The sequence below is a fragment of the Salmo salar genome, chromosome 19 (genome assembly GCF_965601325.2).
Source record: "Salmo salar chromosome 19, fSalSal1, whole genome shotgun sequence".
In the NCBI taxonomy this organism is placed as follows: Eukaryota; Metazoa; Chordata; class Actinopteri; order Salmoniformes; family Salmonidae; genus Salmo; species Salmo salar.
In genome coordinates, this window is record NC_138309.1 from 19,483,645 (window position 1) to 19,504,919 (window position 21,275).

Below are 21,275 nucleotides of genomic sequence, written 5' to 3' on the forward strand. Positions count from 1 at the left end.
TAAAGCCTGTCCAGTGTGAGACATAAACATATTGCATGACCAATTTCAACCAGCTACTTTTTTTTGTTTTTGAGGTAAAACTTTGTTGGACTTTGACTGTGATAAATGATGTGGAAGAATCAATAATGGCAATGCAGGATTCTGTGTACTTGTAGTAACGTTAACATAGCAGCCTAAAAGTTGGGCCTTCAAAAGGAACATACCATGTTTTGGGAACCACGGTTCAAAAGTTCAAAGGAACTGTGTTACTCCTCTCCATGGTAACCAAGACAGAGAGAGAAGGAAAGTAAGTTGTTTATTTTAGGTCCACCGGTGTGTGTGTGTGTGTGTGTGTGTGTGTGTGTGTGTGTGTGTGTGTGTGTGTGTGTGTGTGTGTGTGTGTGTGTGTGTGTGTGTGTGTGTGTGTGTGTGTGTGTGTGTGTCCGTTTGCATGCGTGCGTGTCTACTGTGTGTGTGTCAGTTCCAGGCTGACTTCTTGTTTCTCTCCATTAGGCCTTAAGAAAAACACTATTACCAGGCTAACCACTTAACAGCAATCTGCCTTAGCTGGGCCTCAGCCCACGCAGACACTTAGTCTCCCCAGGACTATTACCCTGTAATAATAACAAGACCCTCTGGTTTGGACAGCTAATGTGCCCTGTGTTTTTGTTCTGCTCGCTCCCATCACCTGCTGATACCAGACAGACAGGGATGTCTGAAGGGGGAGGGCACGTACACACACGTACACACACACGCACACACACGTACACGTACACACACGCGCACGCACACACACACACACACACACACACACACACACCCACACACACACACACACACACACAGACCAGTAGTGCCTCTTGATGCTACAGTTAGACCCCGTGCACAGTGGCTATACAATAAAACACTTCTCCAGGCCCATTAGGATCGGCTGCCATTTTGCTGAGCGGCAGGCGGTCAGGCTGTTTGTATTGACATGCAAATGTAATGAGGCGGTCGACTGGCTCCCTTCAAAAGCCCAATTTGTTTTGAAGTCACTTCAAAATGTCCCCTTTCTAACTTGCCAGTGAATTGTTATTGGTGTAGATTCTGGATGCGTCTGGAAAGGCACCCTGTTGCCTATATGGTGCAATATATAGGTAATAGGATGCCTTTTGGGTCTCTCTCTCTCTCTCTCTCTCTCTCTCTCTCTCTCTCTCTCTCTCTCTCGTGTGTGTAGACCTCTCAAGAATCATAGACTCCAGTCCCAGGTTTCTGCACTAGCAGCAATGAGGGTGAGATATACAGCTTTTATTGGTATGTGACATTTTCCAAACCTCATAGAGGGGAAGGTTAACTACCATGATTTAAATCAGAGCTCATTTTTTCTCTCCCCACCTCGCTGGCGATTAAACGCTCATGCAGTCGGTGCTGTGTGTATATAGGGATCCCATAGACTGTTCTGTGCCCTGTGTTAAACAATATATGAAGTGTAAACACACATGGGACCTGTTAACACCTGCACATAGTAATGGGTCATTACACAGCTTTTATAGCCTTGTATGTTATTCTTGTTTTCCCCTCTTCTTCCTCTTCCTCAGGCTCTATAGAGATTTCAGCTTATCCATGTTGATATATCCTGGGTAATAAAGACACTCATGATCAATTAGTTATTGGTGAAGATTTCAGGTTAATGCTTCTCTGTCTCTGTAGAATACTCTTGACTACATAGAATGTACTCACAGTACACAAACTGATATGCGGAGAAGCATATATATATATATATATATATATATATGAGGACACACTATAAACGGTTTCACAAATGAACTCTAGGACCTTTTTCCTTTTCAGAGAGAGTTCTTGTAACTCCTCTGGCCTGTCTTGAAAACATACGCCGTAAATGACCCACTGAAGACTATTTACTTGTTAGCCATTAAAATAAATAAAAACATTCTCAAAAACAAACACTGTGTCATTTTAGAAAACAACAATTTATACGTTCAAGAAAATAGATGTTCCTGTTGGGTTTCCACCGTGACGCATATTCAAGTGTCATTCTGCCCTGTGACGAATGGACCTCCGTTTAAATAAGACATGGAATAAATATTTATTCCACCCAAAGCAAGTTCACTTCCTTTGAATGGATACAACATGGGTTGGTCCCTGTCCTCCTTGACCTTCAGCCCATCTAAACATTTAGCCCTGCATGTTGTTAACGTTTAGATTTAAATCCGCCTTGAGAAAAATCAAGTTGGGAATGTTTACGAGATCCGACAGGGGCTCTTGAAGCTTAATGTCACCATCTGTAAATAGGCGTGTTGTTATGTTTTTAAAAGGCTGTTTCTCAGTTGCAGTCCAACCACGGTTAAATCAAACACTAGCTCTCCAAATGAAAGGTCATTAACAGAAGAGTCCCGAGACAGGAGACAGAGATTGATGATGATGGTCCATTGTGGCTCAGTTGGTAGAGCATGGCACTTGCAATGCCAGGGTTGTGGGTTCAATTCCCACGAGGGACCAGTACTAATGTAAATATATGCACTCACTACTATAAATCGCTCTGGACTAGAGCATCTGATTAATAACTATATGTCAAATTAAATACAATTCCAGGATTACAAAAAAGTCCCAAATAGATACTCCAATGTCTGACTATGTATAGGTGTAGATAACGAACCATGCTGCTAGTCAGCTGTCCTGCTGGTTTTAGTATGCGTATTCTAACTCTAAACCGTGGCAGAGAGAAGAGCCCTGAGCTTCAGTGAGGAGGATGGAAGCCACCAAACATGTCCCCATGGCTGGTGTTGAGACTATTGTATTCATTTACTGACATCCAGAGAGCACCCCAAGGATCCAGACTTGGCCTTGTGATGAGCTGTCCCCAACAAAGCCTGAGTGCATACACATACACACATTTATTGGCCCCTCACCTGGCCCTAAAAACAGACAGCAGAACAATGTCTACCTCGCCTTCGAGCCTCTGACACTTCTTACCCTCAGAGACACACTCATATCTCTCTTTCTTGCTCTCTCTCTACGACCACTCAAACTTCCACTCACGGCTGACATGGATAAGCTTATATTGCCAGTACCCAACAAGGATGGTTAAAAAGGCCTCTTATGTAGTCTGATGTTATCCAAGTCAGGTGGTCCTAGTCATACATGTAGGGAATAAAGGCCATATTTTAAGACTACACACTGCAGCAGTTTGGATGTACTATGCAGGACCTCCACGTTCTATTTGACTGAAATGCCAACTCCCACCTTCATGCCACATCCTGCTGTTAACGTGGTCCCTATACATCCCAACACACTTCTGTAGTAGAGGAGAGATGGAGTACATTATCAGGTGCCAACTGTGAACACAGAGAATGACAACAGAGGCTGTTCAATAAGCCCTCCTACCCCCCATAATAATGGCTTTCACAAAGTAAATTGGCAGCTGGCCAGAGCCAGGCTTCTCTCTCTGTGAAGAGAACAGAGCAGGGACAGTGAGCAGCGGCAACACCTTGAGTTGGCAGCTAAATCCCCGGTCTAGTGTGTGTGTTAGTTGGCAGCCGTATCTCCGGGTGGGACTCTGTGCAGGGAGGTTATTATGTGTGTGCATTGTGAGACCTAGATCCCAGGAATTACCAGACTGAAAGGACGGATTAAAAGGATTGCAGGCAGTCATATGTCCAGAGAATCTAATCCTACAATAACAGATAAGACTGTGGATCTGCGTCCCAAATGGCATCCTATTTCATATATGGTACACTATGGGCCCTGGTCAAAAGTAGTGCACTAAATAGGGAATAGAGTGCCATTTGGGATGCAGTTTTTCTAGCCTGCCAGGTGATGAATGGCCAGTGGCACATCTCATCCCAGTTGTCACACTTTAGCTTTTAAAACCATGTCAGATCAGATTATATCTTGGTCACTGAGAGATTTGATTACAGGAGCAGCACTGGTGTTTAGAGACCCAGTATGGGTTGTTTTCTCTATAGTGGGTGGATGGGTGGGTGTAGCCTGGATCCTAACCGGATTGTTCCGTTTCAGTTTGGATTCAGGCTAGGGTGGGTGGCCATTGTCAAGTGACACCCAATAACGTGCTGTGGAAAAATGTGTATGTATTTCACAGGGAGGGAGCCAAACTAAATCAACTATAGACAGACAACTGGGACATGGAGTCTATAAGTGATAAAAAAAACTAAGTGGAGTGATAAAACCGCTCCTGACAAAATGAATTTATCTATTTGTTTATGACATATCTACAGATGTAGGATCTTAATTTGATCAACCGGTTGGCTCTTGCAGGAAAACATTCTTGCAATGCAGGAAGTGTACAACTTGTAGTGTATTTGAGGTTAAAAAAGGATTCTGAAGTTTGTAATTTTCACTTAGAAATGTCAGACTTGATTTTCCCATAAGAAAAATGTATCGAATCCACATAATAATTCATATTTCCTGTTGCTGATGGATTATTTTCCTGCTGTAGCAAACTGGACCAAATTCAGATCATACATGTGTACCACGTGTTGGAGTACTACACCACTGCAGGGCAAAGTTAAATTAGACATTCAGGTTGCTATGTACCTAAACGCTGGATAATTATTCTCTGAGACGTTTACGACACTTTCTGGGGAACGTTATACTGTAGGGTTTGTTTGGGGAAAGTGTCCTATTAACCATTTCAAATCAAGATGTTTCACAAATGGCACCCTATTACCTATAGGGTTTTGGTCAAAAGTAGTGCACTATATAGAGGATAGGGTGTCATTTGGGATGCAACAGGGACAGACATGTAAAGACGTTAGGTGGTGAAGGAATCTTTCAAACCCATTTTTTTAATACATTACATACACATGGAAAATCATGTTTGGCATATAGGCCTATATGTGATTGTTGTTATGTACAGTTTATAAACATGATATTCATTCTGTGTGTAAAACGCTGGATATGATTTGTGCATACTGTAATGGTAGGAGACAGCGTTCATGTATGAGCTCTGCAACCCCTCAATCCCTTACAGGGGAAAAAACAACAATTTCACATGTGAAACCATGTGGTTTTGGAACATTTCTCATGTGATGTTATTTCAAATGAAGTTTCACATGTGGATTTTCACGTGATCACATAAGCTTTCATACGTGAAATCATGTGGTTTTGGAACACTTCACATTTGTTGAAATTTCAAATGAAGTTTCACGTGATTATTTTTCACATGATATTTCCAAAAGTAGTTGTTAAGATGTCCCCGGAACATCTCGCAGTATTTTCAACTTACATATTTGACATACATGATTACATTGTGAATGTTTATACAGTAATTATTATTCAACCGTTTCTCACCTGGGATTTGAACTCACAACTTCTTGGTTGAGGCATTGCGATGTGCCTGCTATGCCACCATGACCGTGTCAATGACTGAGTTCACTTGTATTCCAACACTTTGGACTTCAAAGTAAATCTCAGCTTTTTTTGTTAAATACATGAAAGAAAAACTATTATACTTAAAAACTATTACACATAGTGATTGAAGTGTAACATTAAAACATAATAATATGCCTCACAAACATTAGACAACTATAGTGAAAACCCTCAAATTGCTGAAATAAGAAAACTAAATCAATGATGAGAGAATAGTCAGAATAACTGATAACTAAAATAGCAGTGCAGATGGCAGACTTGCTAAGTGCAGAGATGTATTATAGGTACAGTGCAATCGGAAAGTATTCAGACGCCTTGACTTTTCTCACATTTGTTACGTTAAAGCCTTATTCTAAAATGGATTACATAGGTTTTTCCCCTCATCAATCTACACACAATACCCCATAATGATAAGGCGAAACAGGTTTGTATAATTCTTTGAGAATTTATTACAAATAAAAAAACGGAAATATCTAAATTAGCGAAGTTTTCAGACCCTTTACTCAGTACTTTGTTGAAGCACCTTTGGCAGCGATTACGGCCTTGAGTCTTTTTGGGTATGACGGTACAAGCTTGGCTCACCTGTATTTGGGGACTTTCTCCCATTCTTCTCTGCAGATCCTCTCAAGCTCTGTCAGGTTGGATGGGCAATGTCACTGCACAGCTATTTTCAGGTCTTTGCAGAGATGTTCGAATGGGTTCAAGTCCAAGCTCTGGCTGGGCCACTCAAGGACTTTCAGAGACTTGTCCCGAATCCATTCCAGCATTGTCTTGGCTGTATGCTTAGGGTCGTTGTCCTGTTGGAAGGTAAACCTTCACCCCAGTCTGAGGTCCTGAGCGCTCTGGAGCAGGTTTTCATCAAGGATCTCTCTGTACTTTTCTCCGTTCATCTTTCCTTCGATCCTGACTAGTCTCTCAGTCCCTGCCGCTGAAAAACATTCCCACAGTTTCACCGTAGGGTTGGTGCCGGGTTTCCTCCAGACGTGACGCTTGGCATTCAGGCCAAAGAGTTCAATCTTGTTTCTCATGGTAAGGTGCCTTTTGGCAAACTCCGGGCGGGCTGTCATGTGCCTTTACTGAGGAGTGGCTTCCATCTGGCCACTTTACCATAAAGGCCTGATTGGTGGAGTGCTGCAGAGATGGTTGTCCTTCTGGAGGGTTCTCCCATCTCCACAGAGGAACTCTGGAGCTCTGTCAGAGTGACCATCGGGTTCTTGGTCCCCTCCCTGACCAAGGCCTTTCTCCCTCGATTGTTCAGTTTGGCCGGACGGCCAGCTCTAGGATGAGTCTTGGTGGAGGCCACTGTGTTCTTGGGGACCATCAATGCTGCAAAAATGTTTTGGTATCCTTCCCCAGATCTGTGCCTCGACACAATTCTGTCTCGGAGCTCTACGGACAATTCCTTCGACCTCATGGCTTGGTTTTTGCTCTGACATGCACTGTCGACTGTGGGACCTGATATAGACAGATGTGTACCTTTCCAAATCAAGTCCAATCAATGTAATTTACTACAGGTGGACTCCAATCAAGTTGTGGAAACATCTCAAGGATGTTCAATGGAAACAGGATGCACCTGAGCTCAATTTCGAGTCTCATAGCAAAGGGTCTGAATACTTTTTTTTATGCATTTCTAAACATAAAAAAAAAAAAATGTTTTCACTTTGTCATCATGGGGTATTGTGTGTAGATTGATGTGGGGAAAGAATGATGTATTTCATTTTAGAATAAGGCTGTAATGTAACAAAATGTGGAAAAAGTCAAGGCGTCTGAATTCTTTCTGAATGCATTGTATTTGTCTTTATTATGGATCCCAATTAGCTGCTTCCAAGGCAGCAGCTACTCTTCCTGGGGTCCAGCAAAATTAAGGCAGTTGTACAATTAAAAAAACATTACAATACATTCACAACTGATTTCACAACACATTGTGTGCCCTACTCTACTACCACATATCTACAACACAAAATCCATGTGTACGTGTGTATAGTGCCTATGTTATTGTGTGTTTGTATGCATGTGTCTGTGCCTATGTTTGTGTTACTTCACAGTCAACTGCTGTTCCATAAGGTGTATTTTTATCTGTTTTTTAAAAATCGAATTGTACTGCTTGCATGAGTTACTTGATGTGGAATAGAGTTCTATCTAGTCATGTGTGCCTCCCATAGTCTGTTCTGGACTTGGGGACTGTGAAGAGACCTCTGGTGGCATGAATTGTGGGGTATGCATGGGTGTCTGAGCTGTGTGCCAGTAGTTCAAACAGACAGCTCAGTGCATTCAACATATCAATACCTCTCACAAATACAAGTAGTGATGAAGTCAATCTCTCATCTATTTTGAGCCAGGAGAGATTTACATGCATATTATTAATGTTACCTCTCTGTGTACATGTTAGGGCCAGCCGTGCTGCTCTGTTCTGAGCCAAAACTAGGGCCTGTAGGACCTGCCTTGTTGATAGTGTTAAGGTAGAGCAGCGCTTTACTATGGACAGACTTCTCCCCATCTTAGCTTCTGTTGTGTAAACATGTTTTGACCATGACAGTATACAATCCAGGGTTACTCCAAGCAGTTGAGTCACCTGAACTTGCTCAATTTCCACATTATTCATTACAATATTTAGTTGTTTAGGGTTTAGTGAATAATTTGTCTCAAATACAATGCTTTTAGTTTTTGAAATATTTAACTCTAACTTATTCCTTGCCACCCATTCAGAAACTTACTGCAGTTCTTTTTTTAGTGTTCCAGTCATTTCAGTTGCTGTAGTAGCTGACGTGTTTAATGTTGAGTCATCCGCATATTGTTAGTAAAGATTGAAAAAAGTAAGGGGCCTATTCAGCTGCCCTGGGGAATTCCAGATTCTACCTGGATTATGTTGAATAGACTTTCATTAAAGAGCACCTTCTATGTTCTGTTACAGGTAACTCTTTATCCACAATATAGCAGGGGGTGTAAAGCCACAACACATACATTTTTCCAGCAGCAGACTATGATCGATAATGTCAAAACCTGCACTGAAGTCTAACAAAACAACTCCCACAATCTTTTTATCATCAATTTCTCTCAGCCAATCACCAGTCATTTGTGTAGTTGCTGTGCTTGTTGAATGCTCTTCCCTATAAGCGTGCTGAAAATCTGTTGTCAATTTGTTTACTGTAAAATAGCATTGTATCTGTTCAAACACCATTTTTTTCCAAAAGTTTACTAAGGGTTGGTAACAGGCTGATTGGTCGGCTATTTTAGCCAGTAAACTGGGCTTTACTATTCTAGGTAGCGGAATGACTTTTGTTTCCCTCCAGGCACACAGTTTCTAGTTGGCTTAAATTGAACATATGGCAAATAGGAGTGGCAATATCATCCACTATTATCCTCAGTAATTTTTCCATCCAAGTTGTCAGACCCCGGTGGCTTGTCATTGTTGATAGACAACAATGATTTTTTCACCTCTTCCACGCTCACTTTACGGAATTAAAATTGTCATAATTTGGTCAGGTATACTTGGATGTGTAGTGTCAGCATTTGTTTTGCGGGCATTCATGCCTAAATTTGCTAATCTTGCCAATGAAAAAAATCATAAAGTACTTGAAAATATCAGTGGGTTTTGTGATGAATGAGCCATCTGATTCAATGAATGATGGCGCGGAGTTTGCCTTTTTGCCCAAAATTTAATTTAAGGTGCTCCAAAGCTTTTTACTATCATTCTTTGTAATTTATCTTTGTTTCATAGTGTAGTTTCTTCTTTTTATTCAGTTTAGTCACATGATTTCTCAATATGCAGAACGTTTGCCAATCGGTTGTGCAGCCAGACTTATTTGCCATTTATTTTGCCTCATCCCTCTCAACCATATAATTTTTAAATGTAAGGAATGTGTAGGGGACTTTTGAGAATTCTACAGACTTTGTGGCGCACCAGAAAGATCAGCGTTGTGAGTTTAAATCCCAGGTGGGGTCATATTGAAAAGTCATCACTAAGTGATCGTGTCAAATGTAATCATATTGATTAAAGATGTTTACACTATTTTAGTTGAACAGTGTACCCCTTACCTTAAAATCCCCATACAATTGTATTACTTCCCTTAAAAAAACACAAGTGAGATGTGCAGTTTCACATGTGAAAATCGAATTTCCACAAACGTGAAAAACGTTCCCTTATGGAAATCTAACTCTCACATGGAATTGCATTTTCACATGTCAAAAATGTTCACATGTAAAAATTGAATTGGCAGTTTCATATGTTGTCACGTGTAGCTTCATGGTATGTTAACATTTTGCATGTATGTTCTCATTTATTTCACGAGATCATGTTTTCACATGTGTAGTTTCATGTTCATGTTATCACATTAACTTCACATATACATAAGATCACGTGTGAAATTCATGTTTTTTTTGTAAGGGATCACAACCCCTCTCCTCTCCACCTCTTTGATGATAGACAAATATAGCCTATAAAACTACAAACATTACATTTGTAAATGTTGGTCATTTAGCAGGCACTATTATCCTGAATTCAAGGTAGGTAAGACGACCACATATCACAATCACATTGCAAGTAAATCTTTCCTAAAAAAACTCATTTTTTCCTGTCCTCCTCCATGACCTCCACTCCTCTCTCCAGCTTTCTCTACCTCTTCCTCCTTTCCTCTCTAGCTCTTTACAGATAGACTCTAGAACTTTGGACCTCCAGACTTCTCACCTCTCCTCCCCTCTCTACCTTTCTCTACCTCTCTCAAGTAGGGGACAGGCTGTGTCTGCTTGTGTAATGACTGGATCCTTATTACCCAGTGATCCAGCACATGAGACCAACCTGTCCCCTGCCCCCCCCCCCTAAAATACCTTATCTTTAAAAACAAGAAAAAAGTGGCAATAGTACTGTTTGTACTTTTTTGAGAAGCCGTAGCCAGTATAAAATTCCTCAAAATAGTCAGAATTAATCTAAGATAAGTCAAGGAATCTGTCATTAATTTGGACGTGTCTGCCGAAGAGATCCTAGTCGCTCAATTTTACATCTAACTAAGATGTTTGGTGCAATATTTTTCAAGGGAAAAAGGTACATGAAAATGAGTCGTCTCTCATTGAATGACAACAAATACTTTATTGAATAATCCCTACTGTTGACCAATCACTGACAAAGGGGCATAGACTTCGGCTCCGAACTTCGGCTTGCCTCCAGAAAGAAAAATGTGTGCCCAAACAACAAAATGTTGTCATAATACATATATGCATTAACTCTACCGAACTGTTTAGTCTGGGAAGCATGCGACTCCTTACCCCCCTCTGAACCCCCATCTCTCCTCCCACCCACCCACCCAGACACCTAGAAGTCACCCCTTCCTCCTCCTCACTCCCTCCGCTACATCTTCTGGTGGGACAGACTCCCCTTGTACATTAAGTGCATATCCAGCAGGGCCATTTACCATTCACAGGTTGCATCTCAAATGATACCCTAATCCCTATATAGTGCACTACTTTTCACCAAACTTCGGTCAAAAGTAGTGCACTACATAGGGAACAGGGTGCTATTTGGTATGAAGCCAGAGTCCCCAGAGCTCAGTCATAGTTCGTTTGTTGTAAACAAGATTCCTCAAGGCCTTTCAGTCCCTCTCAGTCCTAATGTCTGTTTGGAAACTTTAGAGTACAGGAGTAAACAGTGGTTCACCAGACCGGCTCCTCTCCTTCACCCTGGTGCTTCCGATGGTATGGTGAAGCCGCCTGCTGGCTGTTCATCTCTCACGGATCACAGCCAGGCCTATAGCCAGGTCAGAGTTGCCCTAAGTGTTGAGGTTACTGGGAAGGGTGTCTCTCGTTTCTGAGGCTTGGTGTGTTTTTATAGCAGGGCCCTGACCAAAAGTAGTGCATTACGTGTTCACAGCGACCTCATCACAACCCTCTCTGTTTGAAGTTCCAAATGCCCATCACCTCTAGTTACAGAACACTATCCACCATACTACTTTGGAGGGTGGAAGTTTATTACATTTAAGAGTTTCCAAATCAAGTCTGAGGCTCCATATCAAATGTACTCAACATCTCAATTTCATAAATCGTCTATGTTTGGGAAAAAAACACCATCTCCTCAGGAAGGCAACTAAATAGTTATTCCCCTGGTCTGGCCCTTCACTGCACTGGTAGGAGGATCTGGCTCTTGAGAAGAAGAGGGAAGTTCCCTTTCAAACATAAATGTGTTTCAATGTAGGACAGTCCCCTGGTGTCACTAAGAGCAGGGCAATGGAAAATAGACAGGACAGGAGGCTTCCTCTGTTCTGTGTGTAGTGTTGTACCTCAGTGGTGTTTTAGACTCTGTCCCAAATTGCACCCTATTCCCTATTTAGTACACTACTTTTGACCAGACTCTGGTCAAATTCAGTGCACTGTGTCGGGAATCGGGTGCCATTTGGGACAGTCTTACTGTGGAGACCGGCGAGGGGCAAGGCGGGACAAGGCGGTCCCCCCCATTCACAGTAACCCTATACTCCATGAATTAGAGTTGTAGGGAGGGGGGGACAGGAGCTACAGTGCATTCAGAGAGTATTCAGACCCATTCCCTTTTTCAACATTTTGTTACATTACAGCCTTATTCTAAAATTGATTAAATACATGTTATACTCATCAATCTACTCACACTACCCCATAATGACACAGTAAAAACCGGTTTGTAGAAATGTTTGTAAATTTATTTTAAAAATGTAAGTGAAATACCTTATTTACGTAAGTATTCAAACCCTTTGCTATGAGACTCGACATTGAGCTTAGGTGCATCCTGTTTCCACTGATCATCCTTGAGATGTTGCTACAACTTGATTGGAGTCCACCTGTGGTAAATTCAATTGATTGGGCATGATTTGGAAAGGCACACACCTGTCTATATAAGGTCCCACAGTTGACAGTGCATGTCAGAGCAAGAACCAAGCCATGAGGTTGATGGAATTGTCTGTAGAGCTCTGAGACAGGATTGTGTCGAGGCACAGATCTGGGGAAGGATACCAAAAAATGTCTGTAGCATTGAAACGCCTCAAGAACACAGTGGTCTCCATCATTCTTAAATTAAAGACGTTTGGAACCACCAAGACTCTTCCTAGACTCTCCCGGCCTAACTGAACAATCGGGGGAGAAGGGCCTTGGTCAGGGAGGTGACCAAGAACCCAATGGTCACTCTGACAGAGATCCAGAGTTCCTCTGTGTCGATGGGAGAAACTTCCAGAAGACAACCATCTCTGCAGCACTCCATCAATCAGGCTTTATGGTAGAGTGGCCAGACAGAAACCACTCCTTAGTAAAAGGCATATGACAGTCCGCTTGGAGTTTGCCAAAAGGTACATAAAGACTCACAGACCATGAGAAACAAGATTCTCTGGTCTGATGAAACCAAGATTGAACTCTTTAGCCTGAATGCCAAGCATCACATCTGGAGGAAACCTGGCACCATCCCTATGGTGAAGCATGGTGGTGGAAGCATCATGCTGTGGGGATGTTTTTCAGAGGCAGGACTGGGAGACTAGTCAGGATCGAGGGAAAGATGAACGGAGCAAAGTACAGAGAGATCCTTGATGAAAATCTCCAGAGCACTCAGGACCTCAGATTGGGACGAAGGCTCACCTTCCAACAGGACAACGACCCTAAGCACACAGCCAAGACAATGCAGGAGTGGCTTCGGGACAAGTCTCTGAATGTCCTTGAGTGGCCAAGCCAGAGACCGGACTTGAACCCATTTGAACAACTCTGCAGAGACCTGAAAATAGCTGTGCAGCGACGCTCCCATCCATCTTGACAGAGCTCCCCAAATACAGCTGTGCCAAGCTTGTAGCACAGTGGTTCTTAACCTTGTTGGAGGTACTGACCCCCACCAGTTTCATATGCGCATTCACCGAACACTTCTTAATTGGAAAAATAAAATTCAAAACATAGGTATACTGGTGCACAAAATGAACTGTGCATCAACATCAGTGTTCAAAGAACAAAACCATTAAAACATGATTTTGGGATAACTTAACTTCAGCCGCTTTTCCCAGCATGATATTCGCCATCTTCAACACAGCTGGTTTTATGAGTGTTTCACCAATGGTGTGTGGTTTGCCCTGCTTTGCGATCAGGTAAGCAACTTCGTACGATGCTGTGAGGATCGGTTTGTTGATGGGTACAAAGCCGAGAACAGGCAGAGTAGCCTTTTCATCGAATCTGGCTCTCTTCACCTTGAATTCAGCGAGCGTTGTGTTCTTGTATTGTCCATCTCCATGCAGCTTAAGGAAGTGTTCTCTTAGTTTTGCCGGTGCTAGACTAGAATTGCTCAACTTGGCATTGCAAATCATGCAGTTAGGACGCTGACTCTCATCACGTTCCGTTATACATGTGAATCCATATTGTACATATTCGTCCGAGCACTTTCTTTTTTTGCTCGACATAGTTAGTATGAAGGGATTAAAATATTAAGAAAGAAATCACACGACGTACCATCTTGACCTCCGCCGAACCCCTGAGACTGACTCACCGAACCCCTGGGGTTTGATCGAACCCAGGTTAAGAACCACTGTTGTAGCATCATACCTAAGAAGACTTGAGGCTGCAATTGCTGCCAAAGGTGCTTCAACAAAGTACTGAGTTACAGGGTCTGAATTGTTATGTAAATGTGATATTTCCGTGTTTAAATATTTATTTGCAAACATTTCTAAAAATCTGTTTTTGCTTTGTCATTATGGTGTATTGTGTGTAGATTGATGAGAAAATAATACAATTTAATTAATTTTAGATGTATTTTACTTTATTTAACCTTTATTTAACAAGGCAAGTCAGTTAAGAACAAATTCTTATTTACAATGACGGCCTACCGCGACCAAACCCTCCCCTAACCCAGACGACGCTGGGCTAATTGTGATACAGCCCGGGATCGAATCAGGGTCTGTAGTGACGCCTCCAGCACTGCGATAGACTAGCAGTGCCTTAGACCGCTGCGCCACTCAGGAGCCCATTACCGCCTGTAACGTAACAAAATGTGGAAAAAGTCAAGGGGTCTGAATACTTTCCGAATGCACTGTATAGCTACTGTAATCTTAGTTTACCTCTGGCCTGGTTTGATTGTCAAAGAGAGAGAGTTCCTCCCTCCTTCCCACTGATTGGCTCAGAGAAAGGAAAGGAAAGAGAAAAAGAGAGAGACAGATTTCCTTCCTCCTTATATCTGTTAATTCCAGAGAGAGGAAGGGAAGAGAGAGAGGTTTCCCTTCCTTTCCTTCCTCTCCTTCCTCCTGCTCTACCCAGCTCCCAGCTCTGCTATTCATCACGAGGGAAAGCCTGTTTACTGCCGCGGTCAAGGTTCCAGGCACGTTTACTGCCGCTCTCAGAAGAGCCATTGTTGTTAAACTTCACCCAGTGCATGCTATGGCCACATTAAGACACTATCTTAACAGGCCCCTGGCCTCTCTCTCTCTCTCTTAGCTCTCTCTCTCCCCCCACCTCCATTTGAACCAGATTTGGGGCAACGGTTTGGTGCAAATAGTGAATAATTAAAACACATTTAGTTTTACATTTTGAGGATAGAGTTTATGATAATGAAATATCTTTGTATGTTGATAACTATGTTCTTAGCTAATTAATGTTCCTCAAAATCTAAATTATAGCTACGTGGACATTGCTCAAAAATAATAACCCTGAATAAGATTGTTGCACAATCAGTGACTTAAAGCAGAGGTTGCTTATTTCTCCAATTCAGTGTGGGAGGTTATGTGGCCAAGCATCTTAACCCTTTTAACATAGCCTCTTTGTCTTTTCTTATTTAAAAGAGATCTTTGTGATAATCCACAGCTTTCCCCCTCTCTTTTGGGAAACGCTTTGACAGCGCCCCCCTCTCCTCTTCTCCCCTTCCTTTCGTCCTGTGTGGTGTAGGTAGTGGTGGCAGCCCTCATCTGTCCAGCATTAAGATTGAAAAGCACATTAAGCCTGTCTCCCCAACATTGGGCAGACCACTGAAGTCTGAGTGGGGGGGGCAGGCGTTGTGTAGGGGGACGGACAGGCATAATTCAGACCAGAGTTCTATGGAGCGGTGGAACCTGAGAGGCCTGCAGTCAGACAGGAAGTGCTGTATTAATTCCTGTCCCATTTAGGGCCTGCCACTGGGCCTAGGCTGCATTGGTCCAACCCAGCCTCAACCCAATCCAGCTAATCCCAGCCCCAACCCAGCCTAGTGTAGCCCAGTCTCAGGCTCTAAATCAAAGATAATTGCATTTAATATATTACTGATGTGTAAATAATGTGTGATAATACAGATGTTTAGTCTGCAAATTATTCATTCTTATGCAGAATAAGTTTACAATTGGGTGGTAAGTAAGAAATCTACGAGATGTTCTCTGATTAAATCCCCCTTTCTGTCTCACTAAGTGATCGACACACTGTTTATGTTGTTATTAATACTTCCAGATTGATGCTGTGATGGAGACATGTTCCTCCACTATTGAGCTTGTAGTGTGTGTGTGTATGCCAGCAGATTGAACAGATTCTGGTTTTAATATGTCATTTTGGGAGCGCGGAGAGAATCCGCTCCTGTAAAAAACACTGTGTTAAAACAAAACTTTGTGTAGTCCAATGCTGTTCACTCATAGATACAGAAACAAGGGGGAACTGTAAGTCTGGGGTTATTGCCCTGTGTCTGGGGTTTTCTAAATGTCAAAACTGTCTGAATCTCAAATGGCACCCTATTCCCTTTGTAGTGCAATACTTTTGACCAAGGTCCATGGGGCTCCATATAGGAAAACAGAGTGCCATTTGGGACACATTGTCTTCTAAATATCCCCTGTGTCTCGGAAAAGGGAAGTTTGGTCCATTCTCACATTGGTTGGCTGTGTGTGTGGTGTAGTTAAGTACAGGACTCTAAGTGTGTTTGACTTAATGCATTCTAAACCACTGTGTACATTTCCTATCAACATGAGAGAGTGTAGTCTTACTCTTTCCTTTCAAAGTTGGCTCTGATCACACAGGTTATCATGTAACACAGTGGCCACACACACACTGTCCTCTGCCCCAGCCATCCACTCAAAAAGAATATAGTCTCAACTTCCACTCTCTGGCAGAAATCTAACACAGGTCACCGTGACGACCAAAGTGATGGCATACCTTTGTAATGCCAGAAAATCCAGCAGTTAGAGTGTGTGTGTTTAAGAAACTCTAAGAGAGTGTGCCCAGGAGTGTGTGTGAGTGTTTGTGTGTGAGAGCACATCCGTTGTTGGCAGGACCTTTCCGTCCTCAAAACGGTGTCCAGGAATTTTTCATAGTCCGTTTCAGTGTTTTTGTAGCCTGGGTTTGTGATGTCATCTACTCTCCGTCCAAACACAGACCCAGTGAAGCACACACTGCTCTCTTAGAAGAGTGTTGTAGCCCAAACTCTGTATATATGTGGCTGCATGAGTAAGACGTGGTAGCAGCATGTCGTAGTAGACGAAGACAATATTGGTTGCTCGCGGTCATATCTTGAATTGTTCTTCAATACCATCCTACACTCTAAAAAATGCTGGATTGTTTGGTTGACCCAACTCCTGGGTTGCAGGCATTGGGTCACTTAGTTGGGTTGTTTTCTTTAAAAAGAGAAGGGTTGGGTTGTTGATGCTGGGTTATTGGTGCTGGGTTATTGAGATATGACCCAGCGGGTCAGATCAGAAGACTGGAGGGGTAGTTTAGTAGTGGCGTGGCTTTCAGATTGTTGTTTTTAGCCACCCGTGAGAGTAAGTGTCATTCCTGTTCATCTGTTCTGTTCTGACATACCTTATTATAATGTTCAAGAAGAAGGTGTAAAATGCATTTTTACTTGAACAGTAATTACATTTACTCTCATGGGTGCCCAATAATATCTATCTGAAAGCCATGCCCCCAATAAGCCACCCCTCCTGAAAATAACCTAAGGATTACATAGACCCAGCTGCTAGATCAACCCAGCATGAAAGCAAAAAATACCCAATTTATGGTTAAATGAACCCCTCTTTCGGTAATCCCAGGAACCCAACATGTTGGGTTATTCATGCAGCCCAACTGGCTGGGTCAAAATAACCCAGCATGTGTTCTGTCCAATATTTACCCAGCGCTGGGTTACCTTATTGCAATTTTTCTTTGTGTAGATTGTATAATGTATGTGGCCTTCTTTCTTAATCAACTCTTCTCTCTGAGGCCCTGTGATACTCTTCACCCTCTTTCTGACCAGGCCTCTCTGATCCCCTTCTCCACCTAAAAACAAGCAGCTTCATTCATCTCCAGTATACCCATCTTCTCCTCTCTCCAGAGGAGTGTCCAGTGGCCTTCATGCCATTCCAGTTACTGGGATCAGCTCTGACAACACATTTAGTGGAGGAATGCTGGGGCTATAACTTCAGTGGTGTGTCTTTGTTGTGTGTGTATGTGAGTGTTTGTGTCTTTGTATATGTGTGTGTGAGAGTGCGTGTGTGTGTCTGTGTGCAGCCATCTGGATGTGGGGCCAGTGGGGCAAGGGGCTCGGTGAGAGCAGAGCAGAGGCGAACGGGACAGGCAGACCCGTAAAACTGCAAACAGGAAACACATGCAATCTGATTAGCGTTGCAGAGGCGATGACAGGCAGCCTGCCTCTGTAGTAGAAGGGGTTCCAAGGCTCCGAGGGGAAACTAATGTTTCACTCAGACAGTCTTAGCTTAGACTTCCTTATTCGTTTCTATGGAGAACATCATCAGGATGACGGTCATTTACAATGTGGCAGAAATGGGTGGTGATGTACTGTAAGTCATGATGACTATGGTGCAAATGATAAAGCCATCTAAGGCTAGAACATTGAGGGTAATGGGAAAATTTGTTTGTCCCAAATGAAACCCTATCATTCCCTATATTTTGCGCACTCCTTTTGTCCAGGGCCCATAAATGTGTGAGGGTTGCATATAGGGGAAACACTGCAGCTCATACTTTTAGGGAGTCGTTTGAAGTTCAAGTTATGGTTAGAAGAGGAAGAGAAGTATTGACGCGTCAAGAGGAGTATTGTATATGGTGTTCCCAAGTCAACCACACGCCTAGCCCAAACATTTCCAACCAAATCCCCCTACCACCAGAACATTCAGGCTCCAGACATGTTACAAAATACTTTCTACACAACTCGTGGAGTTTCCAATGGCCCTGTTGTAGTAGGAACTAAACTCTCGTTATTTAGCGGTACAGAAGTCTCACACTATGGAGAATAGAGATATGTACTCTCAACAGGCTTGCATCCCAAATGGCACCCTATTCAAGTGCACTACTTTTGACCCGAGCCCTATGGGCCCTGGTCTAAAGTAGTGCTCTATAAAATGGACAGGGTTCCATGTGGGATCCATTTGGGATGCAGTCTTAGTCTCAACACAGAGTGCTTGAGGCAGTAGTGAGACAAGAGACACAGAGAGCTCCTTCTGAACTAGTCTTTAATTAATTACATTTGAGAGGGAGACTCCAACACTGCCTGGGCTTAACGCTTCCCACGACCTGAGGGGAAGACAGACAGAACTGTTCCACAGCACCAAATCATTTATTAAGATGAAGCAGAATTGGGATAGTATTGTCAATACCTTCATGGACATTGTACTTTATGCTGTTACTGGTTGAGAATGAACACTGACAATATTTGCTCACTCAGCTGGCACCTGCGTCCCATAAAGGGGAGTAACAAACCCACCCACCAGACAGCCAGGCAGCAGGAGAAAACTAAACCCTGATGGAGGTACAGAGGGAGAGGGAAGCACGCAACCATGTTGACATGTAACTACTGGGTGGGACACAGGCACATGCTATTGCTCGCTACAAAGAACACAATAGTGGATAGTATTGTTCCTTAATGTGTCATGTTCTGCTCATGGTCGGTTCAGTCACTGCATGGATGAGGGAAAAAAAAGCTTGAGAGATGTTTATTTATTACGTTTATTTGGCAGAGACAATGCACAACAAAAGCAGAAGTCTCTGAGCACTGAGAAATGTGTCGCACCAGATTGAGTTAATAGCAACTTTTCTCCTTCTCCCTCTCTATCGCTCTCCTCCCTTCTCTCTCTTTTTCTCTCTCTCTCTTTCTCTCTCTCTCGCTCTCTGTCACTCCCTCTTTTCCTTATTTCCAGGACTACAGATGGAAAGGAGAGGGAGAAGGAAAGAGAGGCAGAGCGCTGTGGGAGAGGGAGAAGCAAAGGGAGGCAGAGAGCTGTGGGAGAGAGAGAGCTGCTTGTTTCAGTTGTAGACTCCTCCAGGCTGTAACAGGATATCATAATGAGGCCTGTCTCCCGCTGGGTATTTCTTCCTGTCTCTACTCTACCCTGCTCCGCTCTGACTGGGATAGACTATTACCTGAGTTTAGGCTTCTGTCTCTCTCCCCCCTCTCTTTCTTCCTCCCTCTCTCTCCTTCTCTCTTTCTTCCTCACTCACTCTCTCGCTCTCTCTCCCCCCCTCTCTCTCTCGCTTCCCCCCCCCTCTCTCTCTTCCCCCTTTTTCTCTCCCCCTCTCTCTCTCTATCCCTCTCTTTCTCTCTCTCTCTCTACTCTCTGCTCTCTCCTTCTCCCCCCCTAACATGTTCAGTCTCATTTTTTATTGTGCTGGATAATTATGCGTCATTGCGGTCGCCCTACCTTTTCATTTCCATGCAGTGAGTCCCAATTACATGAATCAAAGATGGGGTGGAGAGGAGAGAGGGAGTGGTGGACAGGTCGGTTAACATTTCAAACACATTTTTCACGAGAGAGAGAAAGAGAGAGAGAGATGCAGGAAACCTGGGCTTGAATGATAAGAGGTTTTAATGTTTCCAGACATGAGAAACTTATCCCCGGGTCTTCAAAGAATGCAGTAAAAGTCTTTAAACAGACACATCCCAGTTATTCTAGTTGGTTACGTTTTTTTGGCTTATTTGGCTGTTCAGAAGGAAAACTGTTTAACGTCTGTTTCAAAACACAGATTAGGAGACTGTAGTAGAGAAAGTATATTGTTTAGTCTACCTGTAAAGGGTACTTTACTTTACAATGGCAGTCATCTTTAACAGTGCATCCATAACAATAGCTCTAGTACAGATTGTCCTGTGAAAAGCCCTCATTTTCAGAGTTAAACAATTGGTTTGTCAAACCTTGGTTTGTCCCATTGGTCACATCTGTTTGAGTTAGACTATTGACGAGCTGTCAAATCTAAGAAGGAGTTGAGACTAGAAATAAGAGTAAATGTGGCTATGATTCAACAGTTTAGTGTTGCCACCAGGTCTTTTAAGCAGCACATTAACCACCAACCCCCCCTCTCTTCCCCCTGAGTAAACTACTTTAAATTCGTATAGGTTGTGCCTACTGTCTACTTAGCACCCACATTCACCCAGCCTTGTACTCCAATCCACTTCTGGTAATTGGTTACTTTAGGGTGTAGGAGATTGGGCTTCATAGCGGTCTCTGTGAGAATTAGAAGAGGCCTATTTTGTATTCTTAGAATGCTGCTCTGAATATGACTGTGTTGACTTTGATCGCACGCACACACGCAAGCAAACGTTGTCCACACACACACACACACACACACACACACACACACACACACACACACACACACACACACACACACACACACACACACACACACACACACACACACACACACACACACACACACACACACACACACACACACACAAACAATTTGAAATCAGAGGCTTCCAGAGACAATGGTAATTCTGTGTTTATTTAGGGCGACAGAGAGTCAGACAGAGCTGGAGAAAAGTAAAGGGTTTAGACCAGACAGTGAGATTACGTTCAGCCCATAGACAAAAACAAAAGCTGCCTGTATTTTCTCTCATTTGCAGCTAAATTACATGTAATAGCACAGACCCTGATTCAATCAAATCATTATTTTGGTTTCAGTAAATGCCGTCCTTTAGACAGGAAGAAGGCAGAGAGCGAGAGAGAGACACGATGCATCCCAAATGGCACCCTATTCCCTATTGCCCT